Source organism: Protopterus annectens, chromosome 1.part0, assembly GCF_019279795.1.
Source record: "Protopterus annectens isolate FY-2018-M chromosome 1.part0, PAN1.0, whole genome shotgun sequence".
In the NCBI taxonomy this organism is placed as follows: Eukaryota; Metazoa; Chordata; order Ceratodontiformes; family Protopteridae; genus Protopterus; species Protopterus annectens.
This window is the reverse complement of record NC_056725.1, coordinates 189,611,719-189,632,433: the sequence shown is the minus strand read 5'-3', so window position 1 is coordinate 189,632,433 and position 20,715 is coordinate 189,611,719. Positions and strand designations below refer to the sequence as shown.

Sequence of the window (20,715 nt, the reverse complement as noted above, 5' to 3'; positions counted from 1 at the left end):
GAAAAAAATGAGGCTTGAACTTAAAGACAGTCTGCATAAGCACAGTTCCAGGTGGCGCAAGTTATCGATAAATTATAATAAAGCCGGCCGACCCTGTATTTTTCCACAAATTATACCTTCCACAATACTATGTGTAGAGGTGTCTGGCGTCCCCCTATTTAATTCTCACAAATGTGTTAAGCAAAAATACCCAAAACACAGTTTACAGAAAGGAAGCCCTGACAGCGTTAAAAATGTTTATGCGATTATATAAATGTAAAAGCTGACATTTATTAGGAGCTATGCCTTAATAATAATTCCTTGATATTTAGTATAGACCGAGTGGGCGCGGCTGGGTGCCATATTGTCTCTGAATGACATTTTTGTATTTTTGTTGTTACGTGTGTTAAGCGGTAAGTACACGGGTCCGAAGAGTTCAGGCACGAACCAGGCTAAATGGCAACAAATAAGTTAAGGCACACTGTGATACACAAGGCAGTAAAAAGGGAGCACACATCACACTGGTAAAAGTCAAAATACAAAGTAGTTTACAAAACACAAATACACTAATGTTCTTGTACTATAATTAAACACTTGTAAATGATGTAGCATTACTCAGTTATTAAGTGAAGAGTATATTACATTACAGATCATGCATATTTCCAGTAGAAGATGTTACAATAGGAGAGTGGACGGGGGAAAGTTCATGAAAGTAGTAAGAATGTTGGGTGAACTGGAAAAAGTACATATGTAGGATTTACAGTAGAGATTACTACATAAGGAGTGGGATAGAGGAGCTATGGGAAGGTTTTAGTGAAGAAGTTGAAGTTAAAAACCTTTGAAGGAGAAATTGCAATAAAAGGGTAATACGTGTTTTACTATACTGCAGCCATGCAGTTCAGAGGAACAGGAGTTGATGTTCATATTACTGATCACTGCTGCAGTAGCCATAGCCATATGGGTTACATCCTGTCAAAGATATGACAGCTGGCCAGCTGCCAAAGCTTCAGGGCTCCTTCTACATGCTCAAGGCATCAGGCAGCTCGAACTGAACTGCCCAAAAACACTTATGTGCCAAGCCCTTCACAGCGTTATGGCCACCGAAGAGAGCAGTCCTCTGCAGGCTTTCAGGATCAGCTTAAGCTTGTTCCTTTTCTGGGCAAAACAAGTCCCCTTTGGGGAAACTTCCCCCGCCTTTAAATGTACCTTCCTGCTTAGGAAAATTTATTTTTAAACTAGGAGTTTGTGTTTTAACAAACTGTCCTGACACTTATCTGTACTTCTAAAACAGAAGCAGACTTTTTCCTGTCAGTTTAAAAGTAGGGCCCATTACTTCTCTGGAGACTTGTGTTTATTTTACTTTTGGGGGCTGGCAAAGTGTATTAAGGTGCTTTTTGATGGAGTTTTTGTGGGTGAAAAAAGTGACAACATTAAATTTTACCAGCTTATACTGCTTATTTTCACCAGGGGAAAAAGGCACCAGTTTCAGCTTGACCATGGAACACACTACCAATCCCATTGCCTGTTCTTCTTTAAGCCACAAAAAGAAAAACTTTAAGCAAAAAGCCTTTGCCACCACTGCATGCTAACAATTTGCCTCAACCTCAAGTGGGTGACTGCTGTGGGCAATGCTGGTTTCTCAGACCACTCATCTTTTATTCCACATCCCTCTGGTGTAGCACTTACAGCCACTACTGACCGGAAGATTAGCCTTGTCGTCTGCGGCTATTGGGATCCCTTCAGTGGGTAAGGGAGAGCCACTCTTGTCAGTCCTGAGAGAAGGAACAGGGAAGGCTTCCTTGTTTAGTCAAGAATGTTGCACCCATCCCTTGGGAATATCCATTAGCAACACTGTTGGCTCCATTTTTCCTGTCAAAAAGAAACAGAAAACTGAACATATATCTTCTCCTCCTCCTCAAATCTTTTATACCAGAGTAGTTTACTGCATCTAGCTCATGGTCTAATTTAAGTTAATAATCCTTCTTTTAATGTGTTTTTTTTTTTTGGTAAAAGAGGTATGCTTCGTTTCCTGAAGAGATTCAAGATTCTGAATCTGGACAGGAAGATGAGGGGAAAAATGCAGGAGTTTCTTCTCAGATTTCTGATTCAGACTCAGGGCACAGTATCAGATTTTCCCTCTTGGAGCTTCTCTTTCTCCGAGACTGTTTCCAGAATGTGCCAGTTTTTTTTCAGTAGGAGAACACAGGTTTCTCATTCCCCTCAGAAAATGAGCTGTTACAGATGGAATTTCCAGGACTTTCACCCATTCCTCCAGCACTGTCAGCTTTGGAGGATATGTGTGTCACTACCTGCAATTTACTCGAGTCAGCCTGCTGCCCATAAAAAGTCTGATTGTATAAAGTTCCTCAGTCTTTTACATTTTTATACACTGGTCCCAAACCAGACCCAGCAGTTATAAAAAGAAGTTATGTACTCACCATAACGTTCCATGTTTGTAGTCCATCTCACCCTTCATTCTTACATATGGGATCATAGCCGATCCTCGGCTCCGACAGCCTATTTACAAGCTGGAAGTCTTCTAGTTGGCTTGTGGCTAGGTAGGTATCCCATGGTGCACCAGTACAATCCCCAGATCTTGTTTGCTGCTAACTAGGAAAGATAATAACAACTATACCAAAGAAGCCAATACTAAAAGGTCTCCATAAAAAGGATAATAATATTTTTCTGTCTCCAGGTACTTCCAGGCTGGGGGTAGGCGGGTGGGTTCGTAAGAATAAACGGTGAGATGGACTACAAACATGGAACATTATGGTGAGTACATAACTTCTTTATGTTCTGTAGTCCTATCTCACCTTCATTCTTACATATGGGACAGCATCCCTAGCACCTTATTCTTGGGTGGCTCAAGGAAAAATACTCCTGAGTACCATGGAACCAAATGAAGCTCTACCCATGGAGGTTAAATCCAATTTGTAATGAGTAATAAAAGTGTAAGGGGTAGCCCATGTAGCTGCTGCACAAATATTATCAAATGGGACCCTGGCTTGAAAGGCTGCAGAGGTAGACTGAGATCTGGTAGAATGAGCCCGATTTTAAAGGGTAAAGGTCTACTCTCAAAATTGCAAACATAAGCTATACAGTTAGAAATCCAGTTGAGAGTGTCACTTTGGAAACTGGTAAACCTGACCTAGATTCAGAGAAGGAAATGAATAACTGATATGACTTCCTGATTTCCTTAGTCGGGTGCAAATAAAAAAACATAATTGTCTATGGACAGCCAGCTGATGAAACCTGTATTCAGCTGCGTTTGAATGATTTGTAAAGAACACCGGAAGCTCTATGGATTGATTCAAAGTGACATGGGAAAAGACCTTGGGGGAAAAAGGAGGGATTAGTATGAAGGGATATCCTGTCCTTGTGAAAAATCAGATAAGGGGGTTTAACAGACAATGCTTGCAACTCTTGACACCCATCTGGCCGATGTGATAGCTACCAGAAACAAAGTCTTCCAAGACAGGAATTTCAAAGAAGATGAATGGGAAGGCTCAAAGGGTGAAGTTAATTTGGACAACACAAAATTGAAATCCTATGAGGCAACAGGTTCTTGATAGGGGGGTCTCAACAAAGTAGCACCTTTAAGGAAGGTTTGCGCAGCTTATGTGACATCAGATTCGAATCTTGAAAACCTAGATGAAAGTTTGAACTCACTGCCAATTAAACTCTGATAGTGGTAGCCGCAGATCCCTGGTGAAAAAGCTCAGACAGGAATTCCAAAACCACTGGAATGGAGGCAGTGTAAGGATCAACATTCAGTTTCTCCGCCCAGATAGAGAATCTTCTCCATTTGCAGAAATATAGTCTCCTAATAGACAGGTTATGAGAAGACGTAAGGATATGAGTCACGGAGGGTGAGAAGTCGTGAAGCCTGACTAGGGATGGAACTGGAGCAGCCACGATGTCAAATTGAGAGTACGCAATGAGGGATGGAGTGAACCTGACATGTGAGTCAATAGGTCTAGAGCTGGGTCTAGGATTCAAGATCGTCCAGGAGTAGAGGCCCGAGGAATGGGAACCAAACCTGATGAGGCCAGTAAGGAGCAATGAGGATAAGTTTGCTTCTCAGCTGTTTCGCTTTCTGAATAACCTTGGGAATGAGAGGAAAGGGAGGAAAAGCATACAGGAAACCCAGGGGCCAATCGTGAACAAGTGTGTCCCTCGGTGACTCCCCCGGAGGGGGGATGAAGGAAAAGTAGCTGCTGCATTTGGCATTGATTGGACTGGCAAAGAGGTCGCAGCAAGGCTGTCCTCATCTGCGGAAAATCTGTTCCGCTGTTTCAGAGACCACTCGTGAAGCATAAGGATTGCCCTGCTGAGCTTGTCAGCTATCACGTTGGTTGTCCCTGGAATGTGGGTTGCCACCAGAAAACGCTGGGAAGCTGTCGCGCATTTCCAAATTCGTATGGCCTCTTGACAGAGTGTGTACGATCTGGTTCTACCCTATTTGTTGATATACCATACTACCGACATGTTGTCCGATTGTATTGCAATAGTCCCCAGAGGTAGAAGGTCGTGGAGTGCTTGCAACGCCAGGAGCACCACCCTCATTTCTAGAACGTTGATATGCAGGTGAGCCTCGTGATCTTGCCGTGTGCCTTGGACAGTCCTGCCAAGATAACCCCCCCCACCCTATCTGTGAGGAATCCGTGGTCACAGTAGCAACATGTTGGTGAGGGACAAATGAGGTGCCCGTAGTTAACTGATTGGGTAGTGTCCACCAAAGGAGTTCCTTCTTGCAAGAATCTGTCAGCAGAATGTGATGAGATAATGGGAGGTGCTGAAAAGACCATTGGGACGACAGGAGCCACTGAAGAATTCTCATGTGTAACCTGGCTAGTGGCACTAGTAATATGGTGGAAGCCATGGTCCCTACAAGTTGCAGAATAATCTTGGCTTTGACCTTTCATAAGGGAAGAAGACGCCGAATTTGAAGAAAGTACAGTTGTGTACACTTACCATAAATGTAGATGTTCGAGTGTATTCACTGTTGCAGTCATCGCATTTGGGTTATCTGCTTGCAGTAGCCCTCAGTCGGCCTGATTATCAAAGTCTTGGGTCCTGCGTCGGTTGCTGTCTCATCTTCCATGACATCAGGTAGTCTAGGACTGAAAGCATGGCAAAATAAACAGGTCTCCTGTAAATGGATGGCCCCCAAACAGTAAACGCAGTTACCATGACCATCCGTTATGGACATTTTTTGAGAGCACTTAATACACTTCTTAAAGCCAGATGGCTTATGATCCTTACTCTCTTAGACATTCTCGCAGAAAGGACACACTCAGACAGAGAAAAAAGGAGGAGGAGGACTAGGTCCTCTAACTTAAACGGGCCTAGCCCTGCAGGAAGGAGAAAGATACCACGAGGACTAGGTCCTCTAACTTAAACGGGCCTAGCCCGGGCAGGAAAGGAAACGAAGAAAGTAGGTCTTCTAACTTAAACAGACCTAGAAATTTACAGAATAGAGAATTTCACACACTCAAGCAGAAGTATTAGCAAAACAAGCGGGAATCCGCAAAATACTCAAACTTATGCCAATAACTAACAGAACATAGTTCAGTTAACAATGATAGCAAATACAACAATGCTAACCAATTAACAAGCAGGAAACTGCCAAAAACACTAGACTATCCTATTAACACACACAGTCTAACAGTGCGCAAAAGGCATCTACAACTACTAATTCTATGAGTATACAAAAACCAGCACACAGAATACCAATACTAAGCCAAACAGGCCAAAAGGTCAAAGATTGCACCAAATGGCGCAAGTATAAGCTAACTACACTAATATGAGGTACACCAAATGATTAACAATAAGCAGTAACAGCTTTATTATTTTTAAGCTAAACAGAGCCAAAAAATGTTTGGAAAAAGTTAAAAGTAAATGCAACACTTAGCCAGAGCCAAAGAGAAGCACAAACAAACTCGTTGACATGGCAAACGAGATCTGGGGATTGTACTGGTGCACCATGGGATACCTACCTAGCCACGAGCCAACTAGAAGACTTTCAGCTTGTAAATAGGCCGAGTTGGAGCTGAGGATCGGCTCCGATCCCATATGTAAGAATGGAGGTGAGATAGGGCTACATAGTTAATCCCATTGCTGTCAAACATTTACTTTATTTATATTTGTTTTCATGGACTTTTTTCAGACTCAGCACAGGAGTAGTGTCCAGTTAAGTAACTTGCACAAAGTCACACAGTTAGGCAGAGGAGGCTGAAAGAAACAATCCCTGCACCACTGGACCACAAGAAACAACTCATTGACAGCTCCTTAATTCTCTAAGATAAATTCCAATCCTACACTTTCTGACAAGTGTGAGAAAATAAATAAGTGCAGGGAAAAAATAGAGTATGGTTCTGCAGCTTTGATTTTCAGAATGTTGAATTGTCTGGCTTATATGTTAAAAGTTTTTCTGAATAACTGTAGTAGGAGGAATGTTTGTTTTGAATGCACCTTCCTCTTGTGAGGAAAAGTCTGCATAGTTTACTTTCTTCCATTTTACATGTCATTTGTTGAAGTGTGTGCATGATTCTCTTGATGCTTCTTCCAGGGCTATGGCCACTGGTACTGTTTAGAGGTTTGCCTGGCTGCATTCTCAGAACCGCCCAGATGATGTGAAAAATGAGATCTGAAATTCTCCTCTGGCCAGAGATTTAGTTTTTGGTCACTCTGCTGCAGACGTCATCAAAAATTATGATGAGGGGTAAGCTGATAAATGGAATCTCGTATGACTTTTCAGTCTTTCAGTCCTCCTTTTCCAAATTTTATAAGGGATTCTTTAATACCTCTTCCAGTTTTGGCAATAAACTAAATAAACAGTCTCGGCAAAATGCCAGTAAACAGACATTTCAACAAGAAATGGCAAGGGAGTTCCACAAAGAATACAGGACCTCTTCCCAAAACCAGGGACAGTCTAACAAGTCAGAATTACTATTTAAGGAACCTTACCCTACCCCCCCACCCCACCCTAGCAGTCCCTCTTCCCTTCCAGAAAGTCTGAATCTCCAGTTCTCCCTTTGGCAACAGGTAGTTCTAGATAAATGGGTTCCAAATATCATTCATCAAAGTTACAGATGGTGGTGGGAAGAAAATCTTCCTTTCCAGGCGTAATTCCTTATCCACCAGCTCAGACACCTCTATTTTCCACTGTCCTTCAACTCCTGTTGTCTCACTGAGTGATAGAGACAGTTCCTCCTTCCCAGATTGGAAAAGATTTTTAATTAAGGATGTTTTTGGTGCAAAAGAAATAAAATGCTTTTAGACCAGTTCTGGATATTTCTTTTCTAAACCAATTTGTGACAGTGCCCAAGTTCAAAATGCTATCATTGTTCAACCTGTTACTCCTTATTCCTCATTTATGTTTACTGGTAACACTAGATTTAAAAGATGCTTATCATGGCATCCCTATTCATTTAGAATTCAAGTGTTTCTTCAACTGACTGCCTGCAGGACAGTGTCTTAATTACCTTTAGGCACCTGTTCACGGAGGACGTGCAGCAGGTACTAATGGGGGCAAGAAAACCTGCTACCAGAAAATCGTATATTAGCAGATGGGAAAGGTTTTCTTGTCAGTGCCAACAGCATAATCAGCACCCATTCAGGGCCAGAGTTTCTCTGGTTTTACAATATTTGTCTAAGTTACTAGCCTATGACCCTTCTTACTCCTCCTTCAAGGTTAGTCTAGTGGCCATGTCAGCATGTTTTCTCATAGATCCCCCTACTCTTTCAAGGCATTCTCAATGCAAAATCTTTTTGAAAGTGGTTTTGCATAAGAAACCTCCAAAAAAAATGTTGGCTTCTCCTTAGGATCTTTAATTTTGAGTTAGAAAAGTCAACACTCGTTGCATTTGAACCAGTTTATCTGGCTAACTTGGGGCTCTTAACATAGAAAACTGTTTTACTGATTGCTCCAACCTCTGCAAGTAGAGTATCTGAGATACAAGTTCTTAAACCGACTCAAACCTATCTCGTTTTGCACAGAAAAAGTGTTTCTATGAGAACAAATCCTTATTTATGCCTAAACTGTATCAGAGTTTATTTTAAGCCAAACTATCCATCTCCTTGTTTTCTTTCCTGAATCTAAGAATGAGGGAGAAAGGATACTCCATACCTTGGATGCCCACAGACTACTCAAGTACCATCTTAACAGATCAGTTCTTCATTTCTTGTGAAGGTAAGAAGGGGCATCCCGTGTCAAAACAGACTATTTTTAAAATGGTTGATTAAGGCTATTACATTTTGTTATTCTCTCTATAACAAAACTATTCCAAGCAGGGTCAAAGTCCACTCCACCAGGGCCTTGGCTTCATCTATGGCTTTTTGAAAATGGTGAAGTATTCTAGAAGCAGCAACTTGGTCTTCTGCACATACATTTACAAAGCACTACAAGCTTGATTCCTTCTCTAGGTCTAGATCAGGCTTTGTCAGGACAATTCTTCAGGGGCTCCTGGACACTTTTCTTTCCACCTCCCACCTCCCAAATGTTGTAAGCCATGAAAATCTACCCATATAGATAATGCTACTGTAGCAGTGATCAATAGGATGAACATAGAACAGTTGTTTAAGTAAACTTACCATAACAGTAATTGCTAAAATGATCAGTACTGCAGTCACCGCTCTTCCCTCATCCCTCCTTTTTATTTATGCCACAATGTGTACATATGTATATATTTTTTACTTCTAGCTATGTCTTCTCAGGACTCAGACTCCCTCTCTCAGTTGGAATGAAAGCTCTGAAGGGTTTGGTGCTCAAATCTGTGTTTTTCAGCAGCTCAGCTCAAGCTGCCTAAGGGTTTGAGCATGTAGAAGGTGCCCTGAAGCTTTGAAAGCTGGCCAGCTGTTACATTCCTAACAGAAAATAACCCATATAGCTAAAGCTGCTACAGCAATGATTATTTGAGTATCTACTGTTATGGTGAGTTTACTTACACAGTTGCTCTTTACACTGTTACAGTAATATTCAGTTTGCTGCAGGGCATGTCATCTATAACTAACAAAACACTGAAAAGATTCAGTGTTGTTTTTGAAGTGTTTGATGGAGGAAGAAGACAACTTAATGTCCCTGTAGGGTTTTGATCCAGTACTCTAATCCTATTTTGGTGAATGCTCTGTTATTTTTCAACAGAGTATGGTACTGTATTCTCATCAGCTGTGCACTCATGGTGCACTACACGTAAGCAGCATCTGTGAAAGAAAATAAGCTCAGGTCAACATGTCTACCCTATGTGGCAATTCAGTGTTATTAAAAACTGAGATTAGTAAGAAGTTATAGTGGGGGTGACAGACTTGGATTGTGCAGAACTTTATGGCAAGATTAATATATATTTTTTAAGTTTCTGCAAGTAGGGTACTCTTCAAGCACAATGACTGCACTTGGATTTAGCTTTATTTTTCCAAAGTTTCTGTTTTGCCTCAATTTTAATCATACTTACATTAGTAAACAACTAAACTAAGCTTATACAGCGTCTCCTCATCGTTAACTACATAGACTAGCATCTGACGATCAGATCTTCTGTTCTGAAATACAGAAGTGCTCTTCACTTTGATTCTTTAATTTTATTTTGTTTTTTTACTTCCATGATAAAAAATATTAGCAATGCCATCACAACAAAATACATCAAAATCCAGTAACAAAGATTTACTTTCAACAATGCTAACAGTATCTTCAAGAAAATATACACAGACACATATAGACCATAGGAAACTAGAATAATATTTTAAAACTGGCAAGGTATAATTGTTCTAGGACCATTTTCAGCCATGACCCAGGTGGTATTGTACAGTACTGTCCAAGTAATACAGCACAGTTTTTCTTACAAGAATGAATGCATAAATAAAATAAAACATTCAGCAGAGCACGTGTATGAATCCAATCATTTCAGGTTTATAATGACAGAACTATGGATGGTTATACATGCCATTGCTCCTCACTAAAAGAATAAAGGACATAAGTAAAATGTCCTATGCAGACTGTCTCAAGGCCCTATCCCTGTATTCTATCTCCTACAGGCTTTTGAGGGGAGATATATGCCTGGTATACAGAGCATTGTTAGACTCCACTCTGATGGACCTCCTGCATATCCACAGAACAAACAGTACCAGAATTACCCATTCTAAAGACAAACCTTGCATGTGATATAAATAGGACCAACTAGAGAAACAGGTATGTTTCCCAGTGACTACCCATTCTCTGGGACAGGCTCCATGTGAAGCAGAGTTCCTCCCTAACCAAATTCAAGTATAACCTGGACAACTAGATGGGGAACAGGAAATTCATCCCTGGTTTTGGCACCTATGTTTCTAATGGACACAGGCAACCTGTAAATGGTTCATCTCCCAACCCCCTGCTTACACTTATCAAGGGTATCAGAACTTGTACAAGATTTGGGTTGCATGACATGACTAGGCTTAAAAAGGCCCTTGTGGTCATTAGCCTAGGAAACACCTAGGAATCTATAACATAATATTTCTGTAAAATTTGCATTCATTTTATACAACTAGTGAGTCACAGTTTGCTAATTTGTTAACATAAGTAACAGAGTAGAAAGAAGGCAACTATATAAAGTTCTCTATTTACAAAAGACAATGTACAGTTTTTTATTTATTTACTGAATTTGTTAACCAGGGTAGAGCACTGATCAAGTCTGATCAATTTCAGTCTCAGCTCGTGGCCGATAATATGACCACTCATACAGCATACACAAGATAACAAAAACATGAAGTGGCAGTGAATAAAATACAAAGAATACAAAAATACATAAACCATTAAAGTTTGTTTGTGTCTTTCGGCTTTTCCTGGTTAGGGGTCGCCACAGCGGAACTCCGGTCCGCTAATGATTGCCAGTATATTTTTACGTGCTGGCTTGCCGGGCCTAACACACAACCTTCACCGAAGGAATGCCCATTCACGCATGTCGCCACACAGAAGACGCTCTAACTGAGAATCGAACAGGCAACGTCTAACTGTGAGGCGACAACGCTACCACAGCACCACCACCGCAGCATACATAAACCATTAAAGTGAGAGAATAAAATTACGTGGATGTCAAATGTACATTTAAATGCAATGTTTGCTTTACATTCAAGATGATAAAAGCTGTACATATTTGGTATATAGTAGTTTGAGGTGGGTGAATTGAAGCAATGGAAATTAGTAGAACAGTTAGAATTGAGAAGAGATATTAGTTGCTTAGATTATGTGGCCTGTTGTGCTGCAGGAACATTTAGCTGGATTAAGTAAATGACATTTTAGTAGTCCGCAGAATGTGGGGCAAGATAAAGTCATAGTAATGGTGGTATAAGAAACAACATGTGGGAAAAAAAGATTGTACACAGCTGCAGAGTTCAAAAATTTTAATAAAAATATGAACAGAAGTACATAGAATTTTATTTATATTTGTTTAACGGGACAGTCCAACTTGGAACAAAGCCAATTTTCAGCGGAGGCCCAGGGAGAAAAGTTCCAGGTGCATGTCTTTGTAACACGGGAGGAAACCGGAGCACCCGGGGGAAACCCACACGAATGCCGGAAGGATATGCAGACTCCACACAGAAGGCACTCCAGCCGAGAATCAAACTGGCGAACCTTTTGCTGTCAGGCGATAACGCTACCACTGCACCACTATGTAGTCCTAAAGAATAAGCAAGCACTTTCATGGTAATATACTGATTCTTTAGACCATAAACAAACTAATCTGAATACAATTTATACAAAAACTTTTATACAACGGAACCAATAAAAATATGGAACAATTCTCGTAGAGCCAGTAAGCATAATGCCTATTCAACCGTCATAACCCAATAATTTACTAGTGAATATAAACTAGTTGTTGAAAAAACAATGAATGCAAAGACAGAATAAACATCCTATTGGGCATAATTTTACAATCACCCCATCTTAGTCCACAACAATACACAAATAATTTTTCAAAGTCTACAGCCAAACTAAATCCATCATAGAAATTGTCCCACACTCAAAACTTCTTGGAGTAGTCATTAACGAACAACTAAACTTTGATGCCCATATACAACAAAATATAAAAAAAAAAACATCAAAAATTAGGATTGCTTTACAGACACAATCAATACCAGAAGCCTGCTATAACAGGATATCCAAATTTGCAACAAATTCCAAATACTCCTCCCACCACTGCAAGAGACTTCGAACTCTAAATTGCCTGGAACTACCAAATTACCTCTCAACTGCTTACAGCTTATGACTGCTCACAAACTCTTCTTCAAACCCTCCGATTGTCCATACCTTAATTCCATCTTCACCCCTACCTCCCTAACAGGCCCCTTAGATAAGAGAACATGAATTTACTCCAAGTTCATAAGCCTAAACGACCTCCTGGACAACTTCTCTTCTCTTTCTACCTTGCCAAAAAAATGGAATGCTCTCACATTATCTCTAACAACTCTTAACCCTGTCAATTTTAAATCCTCTATTCACTCATACCTCTCCACTACCTGGAACTGTCCTTGCTCATAATCCTATACTAACCTCCCTATAAAACCGTTTAACTCTATCCTTTACTAGCCTATTATTTCTATATTTGTATGTGTGTGTGTGTGTGTGTGTGTGTAAGTAGGTATATACAGAAAGACTGTAAATACCCTATACTGTCAATTGTTTTACTGTACTTTATGATTCTACTGTCTTTGTACTATGTTATTTCTATTTTACTGTGGAGCTTTTCTCCATGGGCCTCCACTGAAAACAGGCTCATTATGGCCCAGTGGACTTCCCCGGGTTAACAAACTGCAAATAAATAAGACAGATAACCACTAAGTAATGGAGTAGTAGTACAGTTTCATATTAATGGGACTAAGTACACTGTAGAAAGTCACATTAGTGTGAATCCGTCACTATGCCACTGAATAACAACAAATAAAAAAACAACACCAACCACTTTAGCGTGACATAGGAATATTAGTACTTTGGGCAAATCCAGCTATGGCCCCATACCTTTTATATTTTCTGATAGTAACTGCTCTTAGAATCGTGATGTTCATCATACCAATCACTACTGCAGTAGCCTTAGCTATGGCTTATATTCTGCCAAAGATATAATAGCTTACCAACTTTCAAAGCTTCAGGGCACCTTTCATGTGCCCAAACTGTCAGGCAGCTTGAGCTGACTATAAAGCAAGTCTGGGTGTGAAGCCCTTCAGAGCTTTACTGCCGCCAAATAATACACTCCTCTGTGGCTTTCAAGGATCAAGTCAGTTTGTGCTTTCTTTTGATGGGCAGATAAGCCCCCTTTGGCGGAAAAACTTCCATCTTAACTTTGTTGATGTTTTATTACTTTCCTTTTCAGGAAGGTTATTTTAATGTTGAGAGTATTGTGTTTTAATGGACTGTCTTGAGACTGTAACACACTTTTAATGGAGCACTCATTTTTTCTGTCAGTTTAAAAAGTGGTGTAAAGTAATTGAAAACTTTTTTTCTGTGGAGAAATGCTGTTTATTTTATCTTTATGGGGATGTCAGTGTTTTCAAATGCTTTTTACTGTGTTTTTCTGTCAAAAAATATTTTGTGGACTGGTAGTGTTTACCGGCAATTGCTACTTGTCTTCCCCAGGAAAGAGCCACCATTTCATCTTGACCATAGAACAGACCAGGGGTGTAGCAAATAAATTCCATTTTGTACTCATGAGCTCTTAGTGCTACCCCCCCCCCCCATTGGAAACCTATCGCTTAAAAATGGACACATCTCACAAAATGCTGCCCTCAACACTTAATAAATGTAAGTAATATTTTCAGCTGTTACTCCTAAAACTACTAAAAATGTTTTTAGATTAACATGTTGTTGGAGGCATTCATTTAGACAGTTGTAGATATATGACCTGAAAAAAAAACACATTGATATAATAGTCAGAAAAAAAATGTACTCAGTAGAGTACAAAGTGTATGCCTGGCTATACCCTTGGAACAGACTACCTGTCCTAAAGACAGTCCTTCTTCCATTCAGAAAAAGAAAAAAATAAACTGCCTTTGCCACCACAACAGGATAGCAATTTGCTTAATCCACAGGTGGGTGACTCTCCTGCAACTGTTTGGTCTGAGGTATGATGCTCTTCTTTTATATTGGATCCCTCTGGTGTAGCTCCTACAGCCATTATGAACCGGGTGTTAGCCACATTGTCTGTGGCTGTTGGGGTCTCTTCAGTGGGCAAGGGAGAGCCACTCATTGCTCCTGGGAGAAGGAACAGTGTAGTTTTCCCTATTGTGTAAGAATGCTGTGCCCATCCCAGGGGAAGCTGTGGCTGCCATTAGCAACACTGTTGGTCCCACTTTTCAAGTAAAAAAGAAACAGAAAACTAAGCATGTATCTCCTCCTCCTCAATTTTTTTTTGGCTAGGAGTAGTTTATTGGTTCTGGCTCAGGGTTTAATTTAGACCATTTATCCTTCAGTTTCTGTTAAAAAAAAAAAAAAAAGAAGAGAAAAAGGAGAGGGGTGCCTCTTTTCCTGAAGAGATTCAAGATTCTGAATATAAACAGGAAGATGCAGGGATGGATACAAGGTTTGTTTTCTCAGAATTCTGATTCAGACTCACAGGAAAACTCAGTTTCCGATTCTCCCTGTACGGTTTTTCTCTTTCTCTGAGACTATTGCTATAATGTGCCAGTGTTTTCAGTGGAAGAACAATGAGGTTTTTCAGTCTCTCAGAAAACACTACAAGTAATTACACAATGATTTTTTTCCCAGAACCTACACCCATTCCTCCTGTTCTGTCTTCTTTAGAGAATGTGTGTGCTACTGTGCAATTTTCTTGATAGTCAGCCAGCTGCCCCTAAAAAGGCAGGTAAGAATATATAAAGTTCCTCAGTCTTAAAATTTTTGACACTATTCTGAAACCTAATCCATCAACTATAGCTGTATTTGATCCCATTACTTGTATTGCACTTAGTTGATTCCAATCCTACTCTTTTTTTCTGATAACTATAGGAAAATGACTAATTAGTATGGGGAAAAGTGTACACTTCTGCAAATTTGATTTTCAGAATTTTTAGTTGTCAGACCCGTATGGTAAAGTTTGTTCTGATAAATTGTGAAACCATGAGGAATGTTTTATCTGCTGTTTCTTCTTGTGAAGAAAATCTGCTTTAAATAACTTTGTTTCTTCTACTGCACAAGTCACTGCTCATTCTTTACAGTGTGCGACTCTGTTGATACTTCTTCCAGGGCTATGGGCACTGGTACTGTTTTGAGGAGGTTTGCATGAACCTCCTAGATGTTAAAAATGAGATTTTAAATTCTCTCTTGGATAGTAATTTAATGTTTCACCCCTCTGCTGCAGAGGTGATCAAAAGTGTGATGAAAGGGAAAAAATGATCTAGGGAATCTTTACAGCATGCCTTTTCCAAAATTTTTAAGGGGTTTTCTATCACCTCATCCAATTTTGGCAAAAAACAGAATAAAACAGTCTCAACAAAATACACGTACACAGCACACTCTCACTCTATATGCATCCTGCAGTCTATCAGAGCAAAACTGTGCAGCAGACAAGCTGAGGAGGACCAGGGCAGACCCTCACTAATAAAAACTACATCAGTGGCCTTTTCCAAGAGTTGATTCATCTGTGGGTAGTTCCTCAAGTAGACCTCTTGGCCTTGCCTCCACTCTGAAAAAAAAAAACTAGCAAGATTCTGCTTCAGGACTCCATGCCACAAGCTTCCCCAAACTCTGTTATTCCTCTATCAAGGCTCGTTTATTGGACATTTTCAGCAAGTGTACCCATGGATCCTCCTCTTTCAATGCAGTCTCACCTCAAACCACATTGAACCAGCTAATCTGGCTGACTTGAGGTTCTTAGCATGGAAAACAGTTTTACCGATTGCTCTGACCTCTGCAAGAAGGTATCAAAGTTGCAAGCTTTTATGGTAAGTCAACTCCATCTCATTTTCCATACAGACAGGGTTTCTTTGAGAACCAATACTTATTTTATACCAAAAGTGGTATCCAAGTTTACTTTATGCCAAACTATCCATCTCCTCATCTTCTTTTCTGAACCTATAAAATGAGGGAGAAAGGATATTCCACACCTTGGTTGTTCACAGACAGCTCAAGTACTATCTTAAAAGAAATACATATTTCAGATCTTGAGATCAATTATTCATTTCTTTTGAAGGTAAAAAGGGACAACCTGTGTCAAAACAGCCTTTTCAAATGGGTGTCTAAGGCTATTATCTTTTGTTATATTCATCATAGCAAAACTATTCCAGGCACAGTCAAGGCCCACTCTACCAGGGCACTGACTTCACTTGGGGCATTTTGGAAAGGGACAGATTCTAGAAGTATTCTATAAGCTGCAGCTTGGTCCTCCTATATACTTCTGCAAAGTACTATAAGCTTGATTCCTTCTCTTGGTCCAGATCAAGCTTTGCTAGGACCATTCTCCAGGGGCTCCTAAACTCTTTTCCTTCCACCTCACAAATGTAGTTACCCAAGCTAAGCTAATCTACCCATATAGCTGAAGCTAATGCAGCAGTGATCAATATGATGAACACAGTACAGTTGTGAAAGTAAAACTTATTATAACAGTACATGTTTGAATGATCACTTCTGCAGTATCCACTCACTCCCTCCACTTCCTTGTTTTGTTGGTGTGTTTTTTATTCACGGAACAGACATTTATTTTTTCATCTTACTATCACTGTTCTTTCAGACGTCAGCCTCTCTCTCGCTCTGCTGGCAGGAAAGCTCCGAAGGACTTTGCACCCAAAGCTGTCTTTCAGTCAGCCCAGCTAGAGCTGCTGACAGGTTGGATGCGTGGAAAGTGCCCTGAGGTTTTGACAGCTGGCCAGCTGTTATACCCTTGGCAGGGTATAACCCATATAGCTAAGGCTACTGCAGCAGTGATCATTCAAACATCTACTCTTATGATAAGTTTTACTTACACAACTGTACTTTCTCTTTCTATGTACCAGTCTAGGGGTTGGACTATGAGTAAACATGGTATCTCCTCATAATGGTTTTCAGAAATCAGTTTACAAACAATGGAACAGAAATAGAAGGAATAATGCTGACAATATGAATGTGGTCTACTCTGAAGCCAGAAGTACACTGCTCAAGCCAGGGAGACAAAGTGCCATTTTATTTAGGAGTTTGAAGTCTACAGATGCTAGTAGAAAGAAGATGCAGATTAGGGTGGTGAGTGTCCTGCTCATGGGAAAAGGATGACACCTTTGTCAAGTGCCATGCAGCACTGGCAGGTTAGAATAGGTACTATGTATGTAGTCTGCTGCTATAAAATTATTTCATCACTTTGTTCTTGTGACTTGAAAAATAAAGTCAGAGGTTGAATTGGACTCCAAAATAATTTATATGCAGTTGTGACTTTAGTGTATGTACTGAAGGGAGAAGGAGCCTGTAATGTAATAAAGTAATGTTCTGTATGTTTCACAGCTGTCCTGTCACTTCCCCAAAGATATCTGGCATCAGCAATACTAAGTAAAACAAAAGGTTTGAAAAGTCTGGAAGCCTGTCATGATTAGCATTTTCCTAAGATGAGGTCTGATATCCTTTTGCAGTTGCAAAATAAGGGAAGGCTCACTGTGGTTTTAGGAGTCTACACTTTTAAGCCGTGCATTGGTGGTTTATGACTGGTCTAGAACATGCGGTAGCTGCTGGTCATAAACGAGTCAGAAGAAAAATCCAAGTAGTGAAGATGCATGAATTAGGTACTAACCAAATTAGGAGCTTGTTCTCCACTGGTTTGTAAATGGCTCTGTTCTGAATGGGAATCTGAACTCCTCTGCTTGAAAGAGAAGATTCTCAGAAGTGCAGTCAGACAATCTGAATATGGGTTTTGAATGCATATGTTTGTGTGTGTACTGGAAAGAAGCTTGTCTATTACAGTGACTTCACCTACTGAATTTGTCCAGTTTGGTAAAATTTATTTTTGCTGACCAATTTATTCCCCATTAATGTAGTTGCTTCTTTTCATGTGAGGCTCATAGTGTTTCACACTGCCTAGGGGACACCTTAGACAAGATACTCAAAGGAAATTACCTGATCTTTTCAGTAAGTGCAGTGGGATCTTTTACATCTATCTGAGCTGCCAAATCAAATGGGATTCAAGTTTAACTTCTCATCCAAAGGATGGAATATAAGCTAATGAAAAGTGCAGCCTGTCTAAGCAAAGCCCAAAGTACCACATACATTATTGTATTTACTCCCTTTGTATGTGGATCTGCTTTGCTGAATCAACTCTGGTGAGCTGCAGAGATCTGTGCCACCTCCAGGTCCACTCCCATGACAGAGCTTGCAGGCCAGGGATTTTAGCAGCGATACCAAACAGCACAGCTTTTGTTCATTATTGTATAAACAGAAAAGTACAGTTGTGTACACTTACCATAAATGTAGATGTTCGAGTGTATTCAGTGTTGCAGTCATCACACTTGGGTTATCTACCTGCAGGTAGCCCTCAGTCAGCCTGAATACCAGAGTCTTAGGATTTCTGCGTCAGATGCTGTTGCCTCTTCCATGACGTCAAGTCATCAGGGGTATAAAACATGCAGCTGACGCCATTACATCAGTTTTTCTTGCCCCAGATGTCAGGAGCCCCCAAAATAGGAAGCAATTACATGGTGTGAAACACCTCCAGTAAAAAAGTAAATACCATAGCCATAAAATGTGGCCAAAAACAAAAAAATCTTGCTATTTTCCCACTTTCTATAATTTAAAAAAAGTTCAGTTACAGAGTTGCTGTTCTGAACTGTTTGTAAGTTTCTTGGAGGACAGTGCTTACTTGGGCGAAAGGGAAGTTTCTGTGTTCACCAGTGGCAGTGGTTAACACTGAGCAGCCTGCCTGTCCCTGTAGGAGTGGTTACTGCCTGGAAACTGTAGTTTTATTGGCCATTTTGGGTCAATTCCGAACTCCTTGATCTATCTCTCTTAAAACCCTGCAGCCGCATGGTTCTGGCGTCTTTCCAGGCTTGATAGTTGTTGCTGAAGCACCTACCAAGAGGAGAAAACGCTGAGAGAAGAAAGGAGCCACTTTTGAGATTTTAAGTATTTTCTTCTGATTTATTTCTTAGAAAAACTGCATTGCCACCTACTTTTCGGCGTTTTCTTGCTTGCAAAAGTTGATATCTGTGTTAGAAACAGTATTTAGAACATACCTAGAACCTGTTTATTGCATTTTTTGCGTTGCACTTAATTTAAAATCGTTTTTTTCTTAAAATTGCATTTTACCTGCCTCTGGCCTAGCACACGCGTGTTGGGGTCATTTATTGCACTGTTCTGACTAGTTTGCTACTTGTGTGTCTCTGCTGTCCTTAAACAAAAACAAACAAAAAAAAAATCTTGCTATTTTCCCCACTTTCTATAATTTAAAAAAAAGTTCAGTTACAGAGTTGCTGTTCTGAACTGTTTGTAAGTATCTTGGAGGCCAGTGCTTACTTGGGCTAAAGGGAAGTCTCTGTGTTCACCAATGGCAGTGGTTAACACTGAGCAGCCTGCCTGTCCCTGCAGAAGTGGTTACTGCCTAGAAACTGTAGTTTTATTGGCCATTTTGGGTCAATTCCAAACTCCTTGATCTCTCTCTCTTAAAACCCTGCAACTCTCTTTTTGCGCGGTCTTGTGCACAGAGCAGCGTTGGGCAGCGCCAGTTAGCTGGGTTACACTATTCCTGGCTCCACAAAGTCTGCTCTGCAAATTTTCCCTTAGAACTAGGCAAGCCTCAACTCAAGTGCTTCAGATCAACTGCTCTTATTGCAGCACTTGCATAACCCAAATCAGCACTTGTCCAAATCTCCTAGACAGCACTATTATTTTCCAAATTTCCTAGACAGCACTATTATAATACAGCATAAGACCCTCAATTGTCCGCAAGACAGGTGAAATTTACTTTTCCAAGCATGTCCAGAGGTCAGCTTCAGGTGTACTCCCCAGTTCAGCTGGTGGAATTGGGCATCCTGAGTCAATGTCACAGCTGCCTCATGTATACAGACAACCCTCTCCTCTTACCTCTAGACACAAACACTTATGAGAGATGCAAATACACAGCCAGACTGGAGGCTAAGCGCTCTCAACCCATGACTGTAACAGACAGTCAAGAGGAGAAGAGACACACTAGCATCAAACCACCAGTCACACATGGATCTACAAAACAAGCACCGGCAAAACATACACATAAATACATAAAAACATATTCAGAGGCACTAGGTACAAATCTGAAAAAGAAACAGTGCCCTCCAAAGCAGACAAGCAAGCAACCTGCACCTCCAAACACAAGCCAGAAAACACATAATTCACCTCAGCAGTGTGCCTCACGACAGCCCCTAAGGCAAAACACCATACCCAACACGCTAGTAATAGGAGACTCTATAGTAAGGCACACAGATGTTCCACTCACCAGGCTGAACAAGGAGAAGGTTACTGTCAGCTGCCTGTCGGGTGCTAGGATCTGCCACATAACACAGACACTTAGGTCACTCCAGAACAAGTACAAGTATGACAATGTCATTGTACATGTTGGTGTGAATGATCTAAGACGTACTTCCCTGGACTACATGAAAAGAGACATTGAGGAGCTCTCTGATCATGTACCCAAGCTGGTATGACCCTGACCTTGAGTAGCATACTACCTTCACCTAGAATGATACCACAATACAAAGACAAAATGATCAATTTCAACAATTGGCTAAGCTTCTGGTGTCATTCTAAGGGGATCCAGTGTCTGTCTGCCTGGGATGACATGATAGACA

At 40.5% G+C, this 20,715-nt stretch overlaps 1 protein-coding gene across 1 annotated transcript in view; it reads right to left on the bottom strand.

Moving 5' to 3' along the window:
- The window catches only part of ECH1 (enoyl-CoA hydratase 1), a 1,020,088-nt gene that overhangs the window by 763,629 nt on the left and 235,744 nt on the right, over positions 1-20,715 (bottom strand). The window lies entirely within an intron of this gene.